Source organism: Gossypium arboreum, chromosome 5 (assembly GCF_025698485.1).
Source record: "Gossypium arboreum isolate Shixiya-1 chromosome 5, ASM2569848v2, whole genome shotgun sequence".
Classification (NCBI taxonomy): domain Eukaryota; kingdom Viridiplantae; phylum Streptophyta; class Magnoliopsida; order Malvales; family Malvaceae; genus Gossypium; species Gossypium arboreum.
In genome coordinates, this window is record NC_069074.1 from 78,520,969 (window position 1) to 78,543,820 (window position 22,852).

General features: G+C 37.6%; 3 non-coding genes across 3 annotated transcripts; all 3 read right to left on the reverse strand.

Annotated features, from left to right (window-relative positions):
• Window positions 1–6,960: 6,960 nt before the first annotated feature.
• LOC128293512 (small nucleolar RNA R71) lies at window positions 6,961–7,067 on the reverse strand. The gene has a single exon (XR_008283693.1). It is a non-coding gene; the product is annotated as a small nucleolar RNA R71 (small nucleolar RNA).
• Window positions 7,068–13,046: 5,979 nt separating this feature from the next.
• On the reverse strand, window positions 13,047–13,153 carry LOC128293499 (small nucleolar RNA R71). The gene has a single exon (XR_008283680.1). It is a non-coding gene; the product is annotated as a small nucleolar RNA R71 (small nucleolar RNA).
• Window positions 13,154–15,578: 2,425 nt separating this feature from the next.
• LOC128293562 (small nucleolar RNA R71) lies at window positions 15,579–15,685 on the reverse strand. Its single transcript, XR_008283743.1, has one exon. It is a non-coding gene; the product is annotated as a small nucleolar RNA R71 (small nucleolar RNA).
• Window positions 15,686–22,852: the final 7,167 nt, after the last annotated feature.

Consider the following 22,852-nt stretch of genomic DNA (forward strand, 5'->3'; position numbering starts at 1 on the left):
CTAGATTAGGGAGTTGTATTATTGAGAATTGTTTATGTATATTGGCTTCAGATAAAAGCCCTTCATTTTGTATTAAGCCTAGATAATGGCTATTATTCATTTTGGCAAATGTATATGATGTTACTTTTATGGATGAATTGATGTCTTTTGGGATGGAATTAGCATATTGAAATGATCTGGTTTAGGTTGTGCAAGTTGGGTAACAAAATGACTTGGAAGATAGCCTAGTTTGTCCACACGGGAAAGGCACACGGGCGTGTTAGACCGTCTGTGACACACTGCTCACCCTCATAGGTGTGTGTTATGGCCGTGTGTCCCCCTGCACTTAAACTTTTAAATCAGTATTGTCCACGGTTAGGCCACACGGGCATGTGCCATAGCTGTGTCTATAAGTTAGTATTGCCCACGGGTAGGCCACACGGGCGTGTGTCATGGCCGTGCCCTAAAGTTAGTGTCGCACACGGGCTGAGGACGTGGGCGTGTCCTGAGTCACACGGGCGTATGGAACCCTAAAGCATGAATTTCACCAAGTTTTTTAAAATTCTCAGTTAAGTCTAAATCATCTCGAATGTATGTTTTGGGCCTCGTAAGCCCATTCAAGGAACTAATTGCTTATGAAAGTAAAAGTTTTAAAATTTATCAAAATTTTACAGCCCAGTTTTATATAGTTGATTGAGTTAAGTCATGTAACAGCTTGAACCATGTCCTGGCGTCGGATATGGGAGAGGGGTGTTACAAAGTATAGTACAAAGATTGGTTTTGAAGTACATAACTAGGCATATTCATATCTACACATAATCCTAGCATGACATATGGATGACTTACCACTTTCAATATCAAACACGTAAGTTTAGTAAATTATGAAGGATACAAACATTAAGTTTTTCAAATATATGAATCCATTAAGAAATCATATTGGTAATTTGATTATCCTTGTAGCATACAAACACTCTTTATTACAATCACTCAATGTAATGTCAATTCATGAATAAGTTTACCTAGGTCACATAGGGCTTTTTAGCTTGTAATGTTTTGAGGCTTAAGACAGGTATATAATTCAAGAACAGGAAGCATCAAAATACTTTTTCAAGCATGAAAGTTGTTTGGCACATTATATTGTTCCCTATTCTTTCCCCTTAATAACCTTTACCCACTCACCGCCTTATTTCTCCACATAGGAAGTCATAGCATAATACAACAACTACGAGTAGCTCACAAGGTTTTGTGCACTAATAACTAAGTTTTTTCTACTTTTGTGACTTTGTCATTTTTTAATCTTTTTCAACATATCTCACTCACAATACTTTTGTTTTTCATGTACTTTTTCTAGTCATTTTGACTTTCTTTTTGAATTTTTCTTTTGTCTTGCACAAGTTAGCTAACCTATAATTCCTTTATCACACTGCTTCTTCCAATTTGAATCCATTTTTATAAAATTTGCTGCGATGTATCTACTTAACCCTCAATACCCATGGCTAGATGTCTATATTCGTGCAATTCGGGACCAAAGAAAAAGGGTAAGTACAAATTAACATTTTGGCTTGGGTTTTGCATGAAGGTTCATCAAGAAGAGTTTTTTGGCTAAAAAATAGGTACTACAAATTGATAATAGGGTTAGCTCTTTGCCTTTGGGTCTAGACCAAACAATGCCTTAGGTCATCCTTAGGTATATCAATATTCATAAATTTAATCAATCAAATAATTACAAATTCAACTATTTATTATACAGACTAGCATGCTCGTTTCTATGTATTCTCTATATCATTTGGTATATTTGATTACTTAGTGCCTGTTTAAAGTGTAATATATAGAACTTAGCAGTCTAATAATAAAAAAATTAAAATCATTCACTATCATGCGAAATTTATAGTAATACAACGAAACTATTTACATGCGCCTAACCAATCATTTGTACTTCAACATGCTCAAGCACACATTTGATAATAAAAATTAAAAACAAATTTCCTATGTTACCCCTAAACTGTAGATAGCATATTGTCTCTAACGTGCAGCCCTGACAAGATAAGGAAAGAAGTTACCCGATTGATCGTGATAATATTGTTGTCTAATGGTGGATGCTCCCTTCCTTGTTTGTTATAAGTTTGAAATTGTCGTGCTTCTTTCATGTGGGGTTCCTACACAGAAAACTTAAGAGAAAAAACAAAAAAATAAACCCTTACTATTAATCCTACTTTTAAAATGAAAAAAAAATGAAAATTATCCCAAAATTAATACAATTATTAATAACAAAATTAATATTTCAGTTCAACTGTCATTCTCCTAAAAATCCATCTTATTCCCTTTTTCTTCTTCCTCGTTCTCACTATCATCTTGTTCCTCTTTCCCTTGCTCCTCTTCTTCATGCTCAGGATGCATTGGGCTGAACATATATGATGAATAATTTGGTACTCTATATTGTTTTGTCGTGCAAATTCTTGGAAAACTGGGCTTGTCTCTTACATCCATTTTATCATCCAATCTAGTTTTAAAGTACTGCTTTCATGAATTTCTTGTTGCATTGTCGATTTTACTTTCCTTTTAAATGAAGTCAGAGTATCCTTCTTCTCTTTTTGGCATTTGTTCCAATCCTTTATCTGTTTCATGCGAAGCTCCCTGTAATATGTGTAGAATGTATCTCCTATAATACTTTAGGAAGGCTTCATAGATTGCTCGGTAGTTGTCATTGGTAAACCAACTCTTCTGTGCAGTGTTTTTATTGAGTGGGGGAAGAAAATTGTAACACCCTATAATTAGCCCAATCGTCGAGCCTGAATATCAGGAGATCACATCACCGTCATACATCATACAAATTATAGATTGTCTTATTATTAAGCAACACCCTTTTATTTTGGCATATGCACGAGTTTTAAGTCAAACTTTCTCTAATCATTACTAAGACATGCTAAGCATAAATTAATAGTCTTACAATAATAACTAAGCATGCATAGGGACCATTTAGCAAAATTCCAAAATAAGTCACGTAGGTATCGGTATTGAAACAAAGGTCTCGATATTTCTTTTAAATGGTATCGATACTGATTGGAAAATTGATGCCAAAATAGAATTTTATTTCTCGTCTAAAAATCAAATTCCAGAATTTAAAGGTATCTTTATTAAAGTATCAATTATTTTACCCCGAGTATCGATACTCAAGATAAGGTATCGATACCATATTACCATACTGACTTCCTGTACATCAAAATATCACAGAGGTATAATTTTTAAAACCCAAATATCAATATCTCTGTTCCAAACCACAAAAATACAACACATTTAAACATTCAGAACATTCTAACTTATACTAATAGAACATTGTATTTAGGGACTTATTTGTAAAAAATAGTAAAATTTCATTGTAAATTTGTGAAATGATGGTGTGTATGGATTGATTGAGGTCCCTAGAGAATTTGGCTATCTTGAGAAAAGGATTAAAATGCTTAAATTTAAATTTATGAGATTAAGGATTAAATTGTGAGAAATTAAAATGCTAGGCAAAATGGTAATTTTTGTATAAAAATGAAATATGGATTAAATTGACGTTTAGAAGTACTCAATTGAATGAAACTATTGTTTTAGATCACGAACAAGGTGATGATCATGGAAAAGGAAAGATTTCGGAGTAAGTCACGTGCTTTGCAATTTCTACAATCTAGTTCGGTAAGTTCATTATATGTTTATTTTTAGTTTAATTGAATACTTTATTAGTGATTAATCTTTGAATTCTATTAAGAATGATGTTTAAATGCAGAATTATATTGTTATTCAGGCTTTGTGCCTAGTAGACTTAGTGCCAGTGTTATTCAGGCTTTGTGCCTAGCAGGCTTAGTGCCAGTGTTATTCAGGCTTTGTACCTAGTAGGCTTCATGCTAGTTTTATTAAGCATTGTGCATAGCAGGCATTGTGCTGGTGTTATTCAAGCTTTGTGCCTAGCAGGCTTAGTTCCGGTGTATTAAAAAGTTAACATCCATTTGGAAACTTGTAGTTGATAGCGAATAAGTCTATTATCAAACTTACTAAGCTCCCTTGTGCTTATTAGTTTGATTTGTTTTTGTAAGACTCTTGGAATAGTTGCTTTGATTAGATCAATTTGAAAGCTCACACACTATCATCATCATCTTAGTTGTCAGTTTGGTTCTTGTTGTAGTTGGTTAAAGTGGCATGTATTAGGAAAGGACCTTAGTAATACGATATTTTGATGAATATGTAAATATTAAAAGTTGACATGTTTATGCTTGTTGTTATTGAATGGTATTTGGACTTGTGTTGCACAACTAGGAAAGCCTTTTGGAACACTTATATGTAGTAGATGTATAAATCTTTTTGGTGCAAAGTTTTGCAGTAATAATGCTTCAATTGTGTTGTGTGTTTTAGCTTAGTAAGTAATGAGATATGGTGCTTGAATTGTGATAGGTTTTTGGCATGTTTAGGTAAGCTGAGGATGAATGCATTTAAGGTGCCTTATATGGCATATTGGTTGTATGAAAATGGTCTATTGAATTAGTCATTTTATGCATGTTTTGGTAAGGTAATGAAGCTTTAAGATTGAACACAAAATGTTTTTAGGTACATGCTTGATTTGAGTGATGAAAATGGCTTGAGTTTGGCCAATTTCATGTCCACACGGCTAGAGACACGAGCGTGTGACTCAACTGTGTGTCAGGTGACACGACGATGTGTCCCATGTAGGTTTTAAGGTTAGCAAGTGAGATAGTTATAGGACCTAGCACATAGCCTGGCACATGGACATGTGTGGCCGTTTCGAGAGTTGCACGGCCTGGCACACGGGAGTGTGGCTTGGCCGTGTGACCCAACTTTAAAAGTTACATGGGCAGGGACACAGCCTGGGACACGGTTGTGTGTCCCTATTTCGATTTTTACACGGCACGAGACACACGCTTGTGTCTCGGCCGTGTAATCGAAATAAGACACACAACTAGCTGTCCAATCAGCGTGTGTCTCAGCCGTGTGAGTCACAAGGCCTTGTGACCACTACAGTCTAAATTTTCTAACTTTTTCTTAAACTTTCCAAATGTCTTCAATTTAGTTCCAGATTGTTTCTTAAGTACTTTTAGGGCCTCGAGGGCTTGATTAAGGGATGTTATGCATGTGATTGAGTGTAATTAGATTATGTTAGCATTGATGTATGAAATGAATGATTTAATGTTCTGTTTGTACAGTAATGCTCCGTAACCCTATTCCGATGACTTATACGGGTTAGGGGTGTTTCAGATTTAATTTTCAAAATTCCATAGATAAAAATATTTCCAAATACCATACTAACGAAATTCTTGAGCTCACTAAAACTGAAATCCCTAAAATACCCCTAAAACTCCTAGGTCCAAATTTGGGGTACTACAATTCTCTTATTCTAAAAAGAATTTCGTCCTCAAAATTTACTTGACCTAAACAAATAAGGATATTCCTACCTCATTGCAACTTCGGCTTCCCAAGTAGCCTCTTCTGTTGATAAACCCTAATTTATACATATTATTATCCCATGCTTAGCACATTTATGGATGATTTTTCCTTAGATTTGGTGAATTCGATGCTCCTAATCCTTTAGCTTCATGTTTTATACTTAGATGAGCATAAGAGAGTAAAAAGAGTGAGAAACGGGCCGAAAACGGAGAAAATAGGCCAACGTGGAAAATCAACACGGCTTGGACTTCCTCACATAGGTAGACTACACGCCCGTGTTAATTTGACAGAATCGACACACGACTTATACGGGTAGACCACACGCCTGTGTCTATTTAACAGCCTTGAGCACGGTTTCGAAATACCTGCACACGGGCGTGTCACACGGGCATGTCCCTGTCGAGCCTAAGTCTAATAATATTAGGAAAAGGCCGCTCTTAAGGGCTTGGAGGCATTCTAAAGCCTATTTAAACACACTAGAGGAGGTATAGAAGAGACACACAGAGTAGGAGACAAGGAATTACTCAAGGAAAGCCGATTGATCCATCTCAAAAGTCGGATTCATCGTCAAGACTGAAGATCTCCCTTCAATTTTCTTCAAGAGTTTTGGGTTTTCTTTATGTTTTGTTATCTTTATTCTTTTGAGATGTTTCCTTTTATAATTATGAACTAAACCCCCTAAATACCTAAGAGGAATGAAACCTAAGACAAATCTTGTTATTATTATCTGAATTATATGATAAATATTTGACTTGTTCTTAATTATGAATTATTAAATCTTGTTTTACTATTCCAGGATATTGATTCAAGTACTGATGTGCTTATTCAGAGGAGCAAAAGTCTTTGTCTAAGAGTAGATCTAACATAATTAAGCAAAAGTCTTTGTTTTAATATTACTTTAGCCATTTTACTTTTATTGCAATTTAAATTTTTATTTTCTTTTAATTTTTCTTTTATTCACTCCTGGTAGGTTTTTATAGTGTATGACTAGAAGAAACTCGTCGGGACCATTACTTTTCGATAGTGAGATCGATCGCACAGCTCGCAGAAACCGAAGAAAAATAAGGCAAAGTCTAATATACACAAAGGAAGTGTAAGAGGACGATACTACAACCACAACTGAGGAGATGGCTAAAAATCAGGAACATCTGTTACCTCCTACAATTGCTGCTAATCCAGTAAATCAGAATCCTGCTCCGTGCATTAAGTATGATTAACTGAGTCAAGTATTGTTAGGCCTACTATTGTTGCAAATAATTTTGAACTGAAACCTAACATAATTCAAATGATATAGCAATTTGTTCAGTTTGTGGTTTGTAGGATGAGGACCCAAAAAATCATTTGGAGAAATTTCTGGAGTTTTGCGATACATTTAAAATCAATGGCGTTTTTGATGATGCCATTCGTCTCTGGTTATTTCCCTTTTCATTGAGGAACAAAGCTCAACAGTGGTTGAACTCGTTACTATAAGGGTCAATCACTACATGGGAACAAATGACCGAAAAGTTTGTACTTAAATATTTTCCGCCGGCTAAAATGGCTAAGTTAAGAAATGACATCTCTTCTTTTGTGTAGATGGATCTAGAAACACTTTATGATGCATGAGAGAGATACAAGGATCTGTTGAGAAGGTGCCATTACCATGGGTTACCACTCTGGCTACAGGTTCAAACTTTTCACAATGGCCTGAACCCTTTGACTAGAAAGATGGTTGACGCAGCCGCTGGTGGGACTATCAATAATAAGACACCTGAGGATGCTTATGAATTTATAGAAGAGATGTCACTAAATAATTATCAGTGGCAAGTCATGAGGACAAAGCCAACGAAAGTAGCTGACATTTTTAACATCGATTCAGTCACCATGCTCTCTAATCAGGTAGAACTGTTGAATAGAAAAATTGACGGTTTTCTTGGTTCTTTATAGGTTCACCTAGTAAATCAATGCAATGCAAGTGGAGGAGGAACGAGCAATTCAGAATACCCACTTTATGGCCACAACATGGAAAATAGGCAATTAAATTGTATGGGTAATAATCCTTGACCTCAAAATAATCCCTATAGTAACACTTACAATGCAGGATGGAGGAACCACCCAAATTTCTCATAGGGATGCCAAGGGAATAAGAGACCACCACCAACCACCTTACCAACAAGAGAAAAAGCTGAACCTTGAGGAGATGCTAACAAAATTCATATACCAAGACAGCACTTAAAAATCAACAAGCGTCGATCCAAGGGCTCGAAACTCAGATAGGACAGCTCGCCAAATTAATATCTGAACGACCACAAGGTAGCCTTCCGAGTAACAATGAATCTAACCCAAAGGAGCAGCTCAATGCGATTATCATTCAAGATGAGGAAGGGTTAGTGGAACCTGAACCAGAACCGAGGCAAGGAATCGTGGTAAGTAAAAGCAAAGGTGAGGTAGACCACAGTGAATAAATACCGATAAGTAAAGAGTACAAACCTCGTGTTCCATACCCCAATTCAACAAGGAAAGACTGTACAGATGAACAATTCGGTAAATTCCTTCAATTATTAAAGAAATTACATATTAACTTACCGTTTATTGAAGCTCTTTCGCAGATGCCAAACGTAGTCAAATTTTTAAAGGAGCTTTTAACAACTAAGCTGAAGTGGGATGGGGTGTCGCATGTGGAGCTCAATACGGTTTGCTCAGCAATACTACAGAACAAGCTGGCCAACAAATTAAAAGATCCAGGGAGTTTTACGATTCTTTGTTTAATTTGTAGCTTAGATGTTAATAATACTTTGGCTGATTTAGTGGCTAGTATCAATGTCATGCCTTACAAAATGTTTAAACAACTAGGTCTTGGGAAACCCAAACAAACTAGGATGAGCATTCAATTAGCAGATAAAACAATAAGATTTCCTAGGGGTATTATTGAAGATGTACTCATTAAAATTGAAAAATTTATATTCCCAGTTGATTTCGCTGTTCTAGACATAGAGGAGGATAGTAACTGATAAACCGTAATTTATACATATTTTTATCCCATGCACAGCACATTTATGGATGGTTTCTCCTTAGACTTGGTGAATTCGATGCTCCTAATCCTTTAATTTCATGTTTTATACTTAGGTGAGCATAAGAGAGTAAAAAGAGCAAGAAACAGACCAAAAACGGAGAAAATAGACCCACATGGAAATCAACACGGCCTGGACTTCCTCACACAGGCGTGTCCCACGGTCGTGTCCCTTTGGCAGGATCGAAGCACAACTTACATGGGTAGACTACACACTTGTGCCTATTCAACAGCCTTGACCACGAGCTGGAGTAATGGCACATGGGCGTGTCACATGGGCGTGTCACATGAGCGTGTCCTTACCGAGCCCAAGTATAGCCCTATTTGAAAATGGCAAATTTTGAGGGCTCTTAGGCATTCTAAAGCCTATTTAAACACCTGAGGAGGCACTTAGGAAGAGAGACGCAGAGTAGGAGGAATTACTCAAGGGAAGTCGATTGGTCCATCTCAGAAGTTGAATTCATCATCAAGACTGAAGATCTCCCTTCAATTTTCTTGGGTATTGTCTTAATCAATCGAATTTTTCCAAAAGTATTTTCCCAAATTTTCTTTCTGTGCATTCTTAGTTTAGTAATTAGTTTAGATAACCAAACCTCTTAATTTTTAGGCTAGATAATAAAAATAAATAAATTCTAGTACTCGTGGTTCCTTTGGGTTTGACAATCTGGTCTTGCTGAACTATACTACTGTTCGATAGGTACACTTGCCTTAATTGTGATACTAAGTTAGTCTCAAGAACGATTCATTCATAAATCTTTAAAACCTGTCACGAATATTAGGTATCAAGTTTTTAGGGCCGTTGCTAGGGAACTAGGATATTAGGAACATTCGATTTTTATTACTTTAGCCATTTTACTTTTACTGCAATTTAAAATTTTATTTTCTTTTGACAGGTTTTTCTAGTTTATGACCAGAAGAAACCCATCAGGACCACTACTTTTTGGAAATGAGATCGACCGCACAGTTTGCAAAAACCGAAGAGAAAGAAGGCGAATGTAACACCCCGAACCCGAGACCGTTGCCGGTGTCGGACACGAGGTTAACAAGCAAAACCACTTATGGCACCGACCAATTTGACATTTCGAGCAAGTTGAAAAGCTGCGTCATTGTCGCCTTAAAAAGCATATCTCAAGTTTCACAACTCGAAACTGATTCGTAAATTTTCCCTGAATTTAGACTCATATATCCATCCATGGATTTATTTCTAGAATTTTTGGTCGGGCCAATTGGTACAGTTTATTAGTTAAAGTCACCCATGTTACAGGGGTCGACTACATTGACCTTTGCGCGTTACAACTTGAATATCTCTCTGTACAGGGTTTCAATACTGATGCCGTTTGTTTCTAATGAAACTAGACTCAAAAAGGAATCTGCACATATAAGGCATGACTTCTAATTCATTCTGGATAATTTATGGTAGATTTTCAAAGTTGCAATAGGGGACCCAGAAACCGTTCTGGCCCTGTCTCACGAGAACTTTAACACCATTCCTACAAATTTTGGTGATTTTCCACATCCACGTCACTGCAGCTGGCAGCATCTGTTTTTAAGGTAGGCTTTACCTATATTGTAGTTCCCATGGACCAACTATAGTTTAGTCATACTTAGGTCCAACATATGATCATATTTAGCCATTCCAATGGCTGATCATGTGACCAACTCTCTCATTCCAAACCATAATCACATCATGAAACCAAATATAATTACAAACCACATATGGTCAAATTCCATACTCCACTTTTACGAACCATTTTCGCATGGCCGCACACATATACATCACAAAGTACTTAAAACAACCGAGGGTAGTCCTATACATGCCATATCCAAAACTCAACTAAAGGAGTACCAAAAGGGCTTTGATAGTGTGGTTGACTTCAACTTCTATGATCCCGAATCCGATCGCTAACGAGCAAAATCTATAAGCAGAGAAACAAAGAAACGGAGTAAGCAATTTATGCTTAGTAAGTTTGAGCCATAATATACACACAACCAAAGCATAGCATTCAAGTAGCTAAACAATAATTCATATGCACAATTTCTCAAAGACATGCTTACTTCACAATCCCAACTCTTATATTCATACACAAATAACGGCCTAGTTAATGCCGATAGCTCATTTATCATTAGAGCAAATATTCATACGCATTTACTCATAGTGTGCAAAGCACACACAAAACATACCTTGTTGTTGGGAATTTCACAAGTGCATTAACTGAAAATTTTCCAGCAAGTTCAAAGTTCTCGAATCACATACCTTCGGAGTTTATCTGGATATAGCTACTCGTTCAAACGCCTTTGGGACATAGCCCGGTTATGGTAACCTGCACAAAGGCCTTGGGACTTAACCCGGATATCACAATTTGCACAATTGCCTTGAGCTTAGCCGGATATCATAACTCCCACAATTGCCTTGAAGCTTAGCCCGATATCACAATTGCACAATTGCCTTGGGCTTAGCCCGGATATCACTCGAACATTCATACACATCTTTGTTTCAATTTCATAACACAACTTTTATCCACAATTCACTTAGCAAAAATATCATTTCGGCTCAATGGCCACATACAAAGGCACAAATTGATTGCTTATTACTTCATTCAATCGAATCAAAATCTAAGTTCGATACTCAAAAACTTACCTCGGGCGTGGTCGAACGATTTAACGGCTATTCGACGACTTTTTCCTTCCCCTTATCGGATTTAGCTCCCCTTTGCTCTTGAGCTTAATTTAACAAATAAATTTGTTTTATCATTTGAGCATCGAAAGAGGAATTCAAGATACCAAGCCAATATATATGCTCATTAGGCATCCAAGTCGCATATGTACGAAATCACGAATCGAACTCAACACATTAGTTAATATTCCTCTTAGCTGAATTTTCTAAGCCAAGAATAGGCATCAATATGCTTGCCTCTAACCGAATGCATGCACACCAATTTCCCCTCATGTGGCCGAATATGCATGTCCATGTTGAGGCCAATTATGCACTTAATACCACACAAAAACAGCATGCATTTTACTAACTAACGCATTACATATTGTAGCTCAATACACATCTTTCATGTACTTCATAACCAAACATCATCACAAGCAAATATATACCTTGAAATAGTATATATGTCATGCCAATACATCATGTGCAAACATGTATACACATATAGGTGCAAGGTCGAATCTCAAGGGTTCATACCCATCCAAACACAAATTTTACCAATCAAGTAACAAGCATAAATCGTGCTCATGAATGCACCATGGCGAATACATCACAACCATACTCTTTCAACTTCGCTCATGGTTAAACAAAGAATTCAATGTCCTACTCAAGAATACTAAAAGAAATTTCAAGAGTAGTCAATCCATCATTACATGCATCATCAACAAGCTTCACATTTAGCATGCAATGGCTTTAACACAATATCAACCTTGGCCAAATACCATTTTTCATGGCATAGCAAGGATTTGAACCATGGCTAACATGCACATCAAGTTAGCAACCAAAACAAGCATGAATCTCATGACACAACCTCAACATACCTTAATCTTGATGCAAGTATAGCCAAATCTCCTTCTAGATCTCTTCTAAACTAAAAATGGAGCAAAATTTCCTTCCTTCTTAGAATTTTCAGCCCAAAGAAAATGAGAATGGATGAACCAAATTTTTCTTTTCCTTTCTCTCAACTCACGGCCAAGGGGGAAGCATGGATGAGACCATTTTTTTTCTTTCTTTGCCCATGCTCTTTATTTTATTATTTCACCCTAATGCACCAACAAAACATGTTTCATGACATGTTTTGCCCATCCACTCTTGCCATGGCCGGCCACTTCATGTTGGGGGAAATTTGACATGCAAATCCTTATTTTTGCATGCATGATCAACTAGTCATCACACATTTCCCCATCATACTTTCAAAGTTCACTACTAGGTCCTTTCTAGTGAAATTCACATTTATAACACTAAATCGAAACATCAAAAATGTCACACACAAATTAACACATATCATAGGCATCAAAATAAATTTTAAATTATTTTTATGCCTCGGTTTTGTGGTCCCGATACCACATCCCGACTAGGGTCAATTTTGGGCTGTCACAGCGAAGCCTAAGATACACAGAAGACGAGTAAGAGGACGACACTTCAACCATAATCGAAGAGATGGCTGGAAACCAAGAAAATCCGCTACTCCTGCGATTGCTGCTAATCAGAATCATGCTCCGTGTACTATGTATGATTATGCTAAACTTTCTTTAACAGAAACTGAATTGAGCATAGTTAGGCCTGCTATTGCTGGAAATAATTTTGAACTAAAACCTAACACCATTTAAATAATCCAATAGTTTGTTCAGTTTGATGGTTTGCAGGATGAGGATCCCAACGCTCACTTGGAAAATTTCTTAGAGTTTTGCCACACTTTTAAAATCAATGGCATTTCTGATGACGCCATTCGCCTTCGGTTGTTTCCCTTTTCGTTGAGGAATAAAGCTAAACAATGGTTGAACTCGTTACAACGAGGGTCAATCACTACTTGTGCAAATGACCGAAAAGTTTTTATTAAAATATTTTTCGTCGGCTAAAACAGCCAAATTACGTAATGATATCTCTTCTTTTGTGCAGATGGATTTAGAAACACTCTACGATGCATGGGAGAGATACAATGACCTTTTGAGAAGGTGCCCTCACCATGGGTTACCACTTTGGCTACAGGTTCAAATGTTTCATAATGGCCTGAATCCTTTGACTCTACAAATGATCGACGCAGTTGCTGGCGGAACCATCAATAATAAGACACCTGAAGATGCTTATGAATTTATAAAAGCGATGTCACTGAATAATTATCAGTGGCAAGTCATGAGGACAAAGCCAACAAAAGCAGCTGGTATTTATAACGTCGATTCGGTCTCCATGCTCTCTAATCAGGTAGAACTCTTGAATAAGAAAATTGATGGTTTTCTTAGTTTTTCACAGGGTCGCCCAGTAATGCAGTGCGAAGCAAGTGGAGGTGGATCAAGCAATCTAGAATACCCACTGATAAACAGTAATTTATATATATTTTTATCCCATGCTTAGCACATTTATGGATGGTTTCTCCTTAGAATTGGTGAATTCGATGCTTCTAATTCTTTAATTTCATGTTTTATACTTAGGTGAGCATAAGAGAGTAAAAAGAGAGAGAAACGGGCCGAAAACAGAGAAAATAGACCCACTTGGGAAATCAACACGGCCTGGACTTCCTCACACGGATGTGTCCTATGGGCTGTCCCTTTGGTAGGAACGAAGCATGACTTACACGGGTAGACTACACGCCCGTGCCTATTCAATAGCCTTGACCATGGGCTGGAGTAATCACACACGGGCGTGTCTCTGTGGAGCCCAAGTATAACCCTATTCGAAAAAGGCCAATTTTGAGGGCTCTTAGGCATTCTAAAACCGATTTAAACTCTTAATGAGGCACTTAGGAGGGGGACGCAGAGTAGAAAGCAAGGAATTACTCAAGGAAAGCCGATTGATCCATTTCAGAAGTTGGATTCATCATCAAGACTGAAGATCTCCCCTCAATTTCCCTTCAAGAGTTTTGGGTTTTTCTTTATGTTTTGTATTCATTATTCTTCTGAGATGTTTACCTTTTTAGTTATGAACTAAAACCCCTAAATACCTAAGGGGAATGAAACCTAATACAGATCTTGTTATTATTATCTTAATTGTATGATAAATATTTGACTTGTTCTTAATTATGTGTCTTAATTCTTGTCTTGATATTCCAAGATATTGATTCAAGTTAAGCTCTTATTCAAAGGAGGAATAGACCCTGTCTAAGAGTAAATTTGTTATAATTAAGCGGAGTTGATTGCACGTCTAGAGATAGGGTGACAAGATTTTGCCGGATTAGGGTGAAACCTAATAAGGAAATTCATAGATCGAGTTAATGCAATCCTAGGGTGTTAATTAGAAAGAGATTTCAATTATTCAACCTAGGATTAGACGTTATTAGTCTTGAGAGAGATAATAATATAACTTAGGGATTTCTACAGATCAAGTCAAATGAATAAATAAATGCGATTCGAGTCAAATAACAAGTGAAGTCTAGGTGGATTTTTTCTTAGGTATTGTCTTAATCAATCAAATTTTCCCAAAAGTATTTGCCCAAATTTTCTTTCTGTGCATTCTTCGTTTAGTAATTAGTTTAGATAACCAAATCTCTTAATTTTTTGGCTAGATAATAAAAAGGAAGTAAATACTAGTACTCGTGGTTCCTTTGGGTTCGACAATCCGGTCTTGCTGAACTACACTACTGTTCGATAGGTACACTTGACTTAATCGTGATACTAAATTAGTCTCAAGAATGATTCATTCATAAATCTTTAAAACCTATCACAAATATCATGTATCAGGTTTTTGGCGCCGTTGCCGGGGAACTAGGATATTAGGAACACTCGATTTTTATTACCTTAGCCATTTTACTTTTATTGCAATTTAAAATTTTATTTTATTTTCTAATTTTCATTTATTTTCTTCTGACAGGTTTTTCTATTTTATGACCAGAAGAAACCCGTCAGGACCACTACTTTTTTGCAATGAGATCGATCGCACAGTTCCAAAAACTGAGGAGAAAGAAGGCGAAGTCTAAGATACACAGAGGACGAGTAAGAGGACGACACTTCAACCACAACCGAGGAGATGGTTGAAAACCAAGAAAATCTGCTACATCTTGCGATTGCTGCTGATCCATTAAATTAGAATCCTGCTCCACGCACTATGTATGATTATGCTAAACCTAATTTAACAGGAACTGAATTGAGCATAGTTAGGCCTACTATTGCTGCAAATAATTTTAAACTAAAACCTAACACCATTCAAATGATCCAACAGTTTGTTCAGTTTGAAGGTTTGCAGGACGAGGATCCCAACGCTCACTTGGAAAATTTCTTAGAGTTTTACAACACTTTTAAAATTAATGGTGTTTCTGATAATGCCATTCGCCTTTGGTTGTTTCCCTTTTCATTGAGGAATAAGGCTAAACAGTGGTTGAACTTGTTGCCACGATGATCAATCACTACTTGGGAACAGATGACCGAAAAATTCTTATTAAAATATTTTTCGCCAGCTAAAACAGCCAAATTACGTAATGATATCTCCTCTTTTGTGCAGATGGATTTAGAAACACTCTACGATGCATGTGAGAGATACAAAGACCTTTTGTGAAGATGCCCTCACCATGGGTTACCACTCTGGCTATAGGTCCAAACGTTTCACAATGGCCTGAACCCTTCGACTCGGCAGATGATTGATGTAACTGCTGGTGGAACTATCAATAATAAGACACCTGAGGTGGCTTACGAATTTATTGAGGAGATGTCACTGAATAACTATTAGTGGCAATTTATGAGGACAAAGCCGATGAAAGCAGCCGGTTTTTTCAACCCCGATGCGGGTACTATGCTATCTAACCAAGTAGAACTCTTAAATAAAAAGATTAACGGTTTGTGTGGTTCTACTCAGGTACATCTAGTGATGAGGTGCGATTCAAATGGAAGAGGAGCATGCACAGAATATCAACCCTTCAACCCTAGCATCGAGGAGGAACAAGTCCAATCTATGGGTAACAATAACCCTAGACCCCAAAATAACTCGTATAGTAACACTTATAGTGCAGGTTGGTGGAAACCATCCCAATTTCTCGTAGGGCGGTCAAGGAAATCAAAGGCCATAACATCCTCCGGGTTTTCAATAACCACTTTACCAGCAGGAAAAGAAGCCAAACCTTGAGGAGATTTTGACAAAATTCATCTCGATGTCAAAAACTTGCTTCCAGAATACCGAGACAACCCTTAAAAATCAACAAGCATCAATCCATAGGCTTGAAACTCAGATAGGCTAACTCGCCAAACTAATTTCTGAACGACCACAAGGTAGTCTACCGAGTAACACTGAATCTAACCCAAGGGAGCTAATCAATGCAATTACCATTCAATATGCGGAAGGGTTAGTTGCACTTGAACCAGAACCGAGGCAAGAAACTGGAGTAAGTAAAGGTAAGGGTGAGGTGGACCATAATGACTAGAAACCGGTAAGTAAAGAATTCAAACCTCGTGTGCCATACCCAAACGTGACAAGGAAAGACCGTACAGAAGAACAATTCGGTAAATTCCTTAAATTATTAAAAAAATTACATATTAACTTACCGTTTATTGAAGCTCTTTCGCAAATGTCAAATGCAGTCAAATTCTTAAAGGAGCTTTTAACAAATAAACGAAAGTTGGATGAGGCGTCACATGTGGAGTTGAATGCAATTTGCTCAGCCATTCTATAGAATAAGTTACCCAACAAATTGAAAGATCCAGGGAGTTTTACGATTTCTTGTTTAATTGGTAGTTTAGATGTTCATAATACATTGGCTGACTCAGGGGCAAGCATTAATGTTATGCCTTATAAAATGTTTAAACAGCTAGGTCTTGGGAAACCCAAACAAACTAGGATGAGCATTCAATTGGCTGATAAAACCATTAGATTTCCTAGGGGTATCATTGAAGATGTTCTTGTTAAGATTGATAAATTTATATACCCAGTAGACTTTGTTATTCTAGACATGGAAGAGGATAGTAACACACCTTTTATTTTAGGACAACCCTTTTTAGCGACTGCTAGAACCATTATTGATGTTGGTACAGGTGAACTCACACTTCGTGTGGGAGACAAAACAATCACCCTTCAAGCTTGTAATTCGAGTAACACAACAAAAATTGAAGGTGGTTGTATAAATCATGCTACTAGTACTGATCATGTGGTGAAACCCTCTATGCAGGAAACAGTTTCGAAGAACGCATATGAGCCATGTTCAAACAACAACAAAGGACCTATCTATGAAGAATGAAGGCTACAAATCGAGGAGCTAGATGAATGACAGACACAAAAATTGAAAACACCCGATAAACCGAAACTGAGCCAGGACGAGCTCAATACCTCACCAAATCAACTTAAAGATGGAGACAAAGAACTATTAGATGCAACAGATCTTTGCATTGCCACTTCTAAACCTAATAAAGAAATTGCCCTTACGGTACTCAATATTTTTCCATATAGTACAGTCGAGGTAATTCATCCCAAATTCTACATCTTTAAGGTAAACAATAGTCGTCTTAAACCTTATGTTGATAAAGTTGATAGTAGGGATAAGGAGTGTAAATTCCTCGCACCACTTTAACCATACAGAAGAGAGGTAAGTCCAGCTTAAGACTATAAATAAGCGCTTTTCGGGAGGCAACTTGAGCACTAACAGTGATAATTTATTTAAATTCTAGCTTCTCACATCTAACCTACTAACTAAATCTTAAAACACGGGGTTTTTCCTTCCACACGGCCAGGAACATGGGCTTGCCTTAGGCTGTGCTCACATCATAAGAGGAGACACGGCCGTGTGATACGGCCATGTGAAAACAGGATAAGATTTTTCCCCAACACGAGATGAGATAAGTTGCCACGGCCGTGCGACATGGCCGTGGGCGAAACTACCAAACCAACACGGGTGTGAGACACGCCCATGCCTTGAAACCATGGTTGAAACTGAGAATGTAACACTGGCGTGCGACACGCCCGCGCCATCCACCCGTTGTCGACACTGTCAAAACGAACATTGGTGTGGGCTATACACGGGCGTGGGATAAGCGATTGAAGCAAGACATAGCCGTGAGACACGGCCGTGTTCACTGACACGCCCAAAGAACAAGGGCATGGGCTGAATGCCAGACGTGCCCAAATTTAAAATTCGCAAAATACGCGGGAAAAAATTAGGCCATATGGGCGTGTCCCACGGCTGTGTGCCCTAAAATCTATATAAACCCCTCACTATTCATCATCTCCCTCCCTAAAAATCCCTAACCCTAGCCACTGTAAATTCACACGCCTTACCCCTAAGCCCGTGCGCCCCCAACAACACCGATTCCGACACCCCAAGCTCTTTCCTTTTGTGTTTGTTTACTCTTTTCTCTCTATTTTCTTTAAATATGTTGCTTATTTCATGATTTCTCTACTCTATTGAACTATTTTGAATGAATATTCATAGCTAGAATATTAAAATACTGATAGGCGTCGAATCCACCAAAAATAATTCCTACAAAATAGGTCTAATTAGTAGTAGAGTGATAGTAGGGTTGAGTCCACATGGATTGGTACTCTAATCAACTTTCGAGTTTGGCTTATAAACAGAATGTCGTGTCCAGGGTCTTGGCTAGAGTCGTGCCCATGACTCAAAACGTACCTACTGAAAAATAAGCAAATAAATAAGTAAAGCAGGGGATTTTGAAATTGAGTAGAAACTAAATAATTAAAACTGCTAAGATGAATAATTAAATAAATCAGAAATTAAATTGGGATTTGTAATCAAATGTAATAAGCCTTAGCCTTAGACTCGGTAAATTTCGTGTAGAGAATCGGTCCTCGAAAATTGATCTTCTCCTTTAAACGATAAGCTGGTTATAGTGATTAAGAATGTCCTAACCACCAATTCTTCCTCTTGTAGCTAGTTCCGGTACGTCCTGCAAACCAACCCTTACCGATAGTCCAACTGAGATACACATGTTCTCGATTCAAGATTTCAGTAGCCTTACGTTCTGAAGAACCCAACTCGAATTAACGGCCTCAACCGCATGGGTCGTTTAAACCCGATCACCTCTTCCTCGATTTGTTCTCGGAGATCCAAATACAGCACGGCCGATTCGTTTCTCCAACTGTCAGAAAACACGACTCCAACCCAACAAGCTCTTTTTGACTTGAAATCGAATTATCCTTAAGGGATGAGTTGTCAATCCTGATACTTAGGAAAAAGGTGAATACCGGTTGGAAAGATTTTAGGCGCGAGTACGAATCTCACAATTCTCGACCAGAAAGAACAGCGGCCTAAAGCTAAGATAGAATTTAGTTAAGCATGAAATTGTTCATGCTTTGTGAGCTTGGAAAGAAGATTGATGATTACGGTGATGGAAATTGTAAAGGAAAAACACTTGAAAGGCAATTAGCCCAATTTTAGAAAAGAAACAAAACCAAATGAAAAATGGAAGAATGCTTAACGCCAATTTGAAAGGGAAAATGAGAGTATTTCTATTCCAAATAGAAGTAGGAATACAAAATGAATGATGATTTTCTAAGAACTAAAAGCCCCTATTTATATACATGGGGTTTACTAAAAATAGCCTAACCTAAATTAATAAAATAAAATAAAATAAAAATAAAAAATAAAATAAAATAATACAAAATAAAATCTTTCTATTTTTAGCTTTTTACAAAGTCAAAATATATGATAAATCCTTGGCTTTCTCCATCCTTTTGATTTGGCCTCTATTTAATGATTTGTCTTTCAATTTGGCCCCTTTTTGCTTGTTTTTGACCAATTGCATCCCTCACAAGATTAGATCATAAAAAGAACTTAATTAGCAGGGTTCAGTTCAACAATAAACCAAATTAAACACAAAAAATATGCAAATTAAATAAATGAAAATAAATTTGGGTTGCCTTCCAAAAAGTGCTTTTGTTTAACGTCATTAGCTCGATGACCATAAATGTTATCCGTTTGGCTCATTGAGACTTAATTTTTCCATCTCGTGTACTTGGATGTTCTTGCAGAAAATTTTCGACCGTTGCCTATTATCTTTGAAACCCTTCCTGGATTCCCCTATCATTAGTGGATTGAGTTGTCTTTGAGCTTCTCCGTTCAAGTTTGCATTATTCTCTGTCAGAATTCTTATACGTTCTGGAACCAATTTCAACTCTACTTTCGAAGCCTTCATTACATCTTCACGTATTGGTTTTTGGATCATCGATAATTCCTCTTGCTTAACATCGAGATCTACATTCTTGCAAGGCACGATTTGTGACTTATCATTGGGATGTCCTATATCCTCATAAACATTAAACTTAACCATTTCATTGTCAAATTCTATGGTGAGTGTTCCATTCCAAACATCAATTTTCGTTCGCGCTGTACTCAAGAATGGTCTCCCGAGAAGTATCTCAGATGAATTGGCCTAGTTGTCATCCTCCATATCGATAATGTAGAAGTCTGCAGAAAATATTAGCTCGTTTACCTTAACAAGAACATCCTCTAGTACTTTTTCTGGATGCACTACAGATCTATCTGTAAGTTGAATAATCACACTTGTTTCCTTTAAAGGACCCGCGTTAAGTAGTTTATAAATTGACAAAGGCATAACATTAATTGATGCGCCTAAGTCACACATTTCTTTTTTAATACTAACACTACCTATTTTACAGGATATGAAAAACATACCTTGGTCTTTACATTTGGGCGGTATTTTCCGTTGAAAAACGACGGAGACATTTTCTCTGACACTTACCTTTTCATTGTTCAGAAGTTTCCTTTTACTTGTGCATAAATCTTTTAGGAATTTTGTGTATCGTGGGATTTGCTTAATTGCATCGAGAAGAGCTATGTTGATTTCCACCTTTCAAAAGGTGTCAAGGATCTCCTTCTCGTCTCGCTCCTTCTTGCATTGGGCAAGTCTTTCAGGAAACGAAGGTGGTACTGCAAGTGACTTTTGTGGTGCTGACTCTACTGGAGCCTCTGTGTCAAGTTTCTTCTCATCTCGACCAGTATCATGGGTAGGACTTGTGCCAAGTATGGGCTCTAAAATCTTACCGCTCCTCAACGTTATAGCGCTTACATTGTGTCGAGGATTTAGCTTAGTTTGGGACGGTAACTTACCTTGGGATTCCAAACGGCCAACCTTGAGCGCGAGTTTGCTCACTTGCTTATCCAACTCCTGCAAATGCATACCAGTTTTTTGTTGGAATTTCTCAGTACTATTGGCTAACCTTTCCACTATGGCTTCCAAAGATGACTTTGGGGTTGGTATCTGTTGATTTTGTGGCGGCCTTTGCTAGAACGGTTGATTGAATCGTGGATTCGTCCCATAACTGAGATTCGGGTGATCTTTCCACCCCATATTATACAAGTTCGAGTAGGGGTCGTAGCGGTCCTAGAAAGTTCCCGAAAGTATTCGTTTGTTCTGTCGAATCCTCCTGTAAAATCGGGCATGAGTCCGTCGGGTGGTCTGGCTTGGGGCAAATTCTGCATAACCGTGCTGGGCCTATTTTATCTAAAAGCAAAGTTTGAACAACATTAGTCAGCTAATCAATCTTATCTTCTAGAGACAAAGAACTTAACCCATAAACCCGTCTCGTGGGTTCTGTAACCGATCGGAATTGTTGAGAGTTGGCAGCCATGGTTGAAATCAACTCTCTCGCTCTTTGAGGTGTCATGTTGACTAGTGCCCCTCCACTTGCAGCATCTATCATTTTCATTTCCATCGGAAGTAATCCCTCATTAAAATATTGCAAGAGTGACTGCTCAGTCAATCCATGTTGTGGGCAGCTCGGACACAACTTTTTGTATCGCTCCCAGTAATCGTAGAGCGATTCAGTTTCCTTTTGACTGATTCCTACGATGTCCCTCCTTAGTTCGGCTACTCAGGCTGTAGGGAAGAACCTGTCAAGAAACAAACGAGACATGTCAGACCATGTATTGACAGATCCCAGAGGCAAATAAAATAGCCACTTTCTAGCAGAGTCAGCTAGTGAGAAAGGAAAAGCACGAAGTTTGATTTGGTCTTCTGTTACTCCCTGAGGCTTCATGCTAGTGCACACCATATGGAACTCCTTAAGGTGGGTGTGCAGATTTTCATTTTGTAGTCCATGAAAAGTGGGCAGTGCGTGGATCAAACCTGACTTTAGCTCGAACAGCATCCCTCCTACTGGATAGATTATACATAAGGGTTGTTGTTCATCCGGTGCCACTGTGAGCTGGCGTATAGTTTGTTTGGCCATCTTGTCTGGTTCGTCAAAAATTTCTTCGGTGTAAGATATAGTTTCAAATATGGGATTTGGCCGTTTACCACGTCGTATGTCTTCTCTTCGTAGTTGTCGGGCCAATTTTTCAATTTCTGGCTCAGACTCTAGATTTCCCGGTTCTGATCTGGTCATAAGGTAGACAAACAAAAGTTAGAAAATATTCCATCCCCAGCAACAGCGCCAAAATTTGATGGGCGTCGAATCCACCAAAAATAATTCCTACAAAATAACTCTAATTAGTAGTAAGAGTGATAGTAGGGTCGAGTCCACAAGGATTGGATGCGATAATCGACTTCCGTGTATAGCTTATGATCAGACTGTCTATCGTGTCAAAGGTCGCGACAATGGTCGTGGCCACGACTCCAATTGTACCTGCGAAAATTAGAAATAAAAGTAAATCAGGGATTTTTGAAATGTCTAGAAACTAGATAATTGAAACAGCATAAACAATTAATTAAATAAATTAGAAATTAAATTCAGAATTTGCAACAAATAAAATAAGCCTTAGCCTTAGACTCGGTCAATTTCGT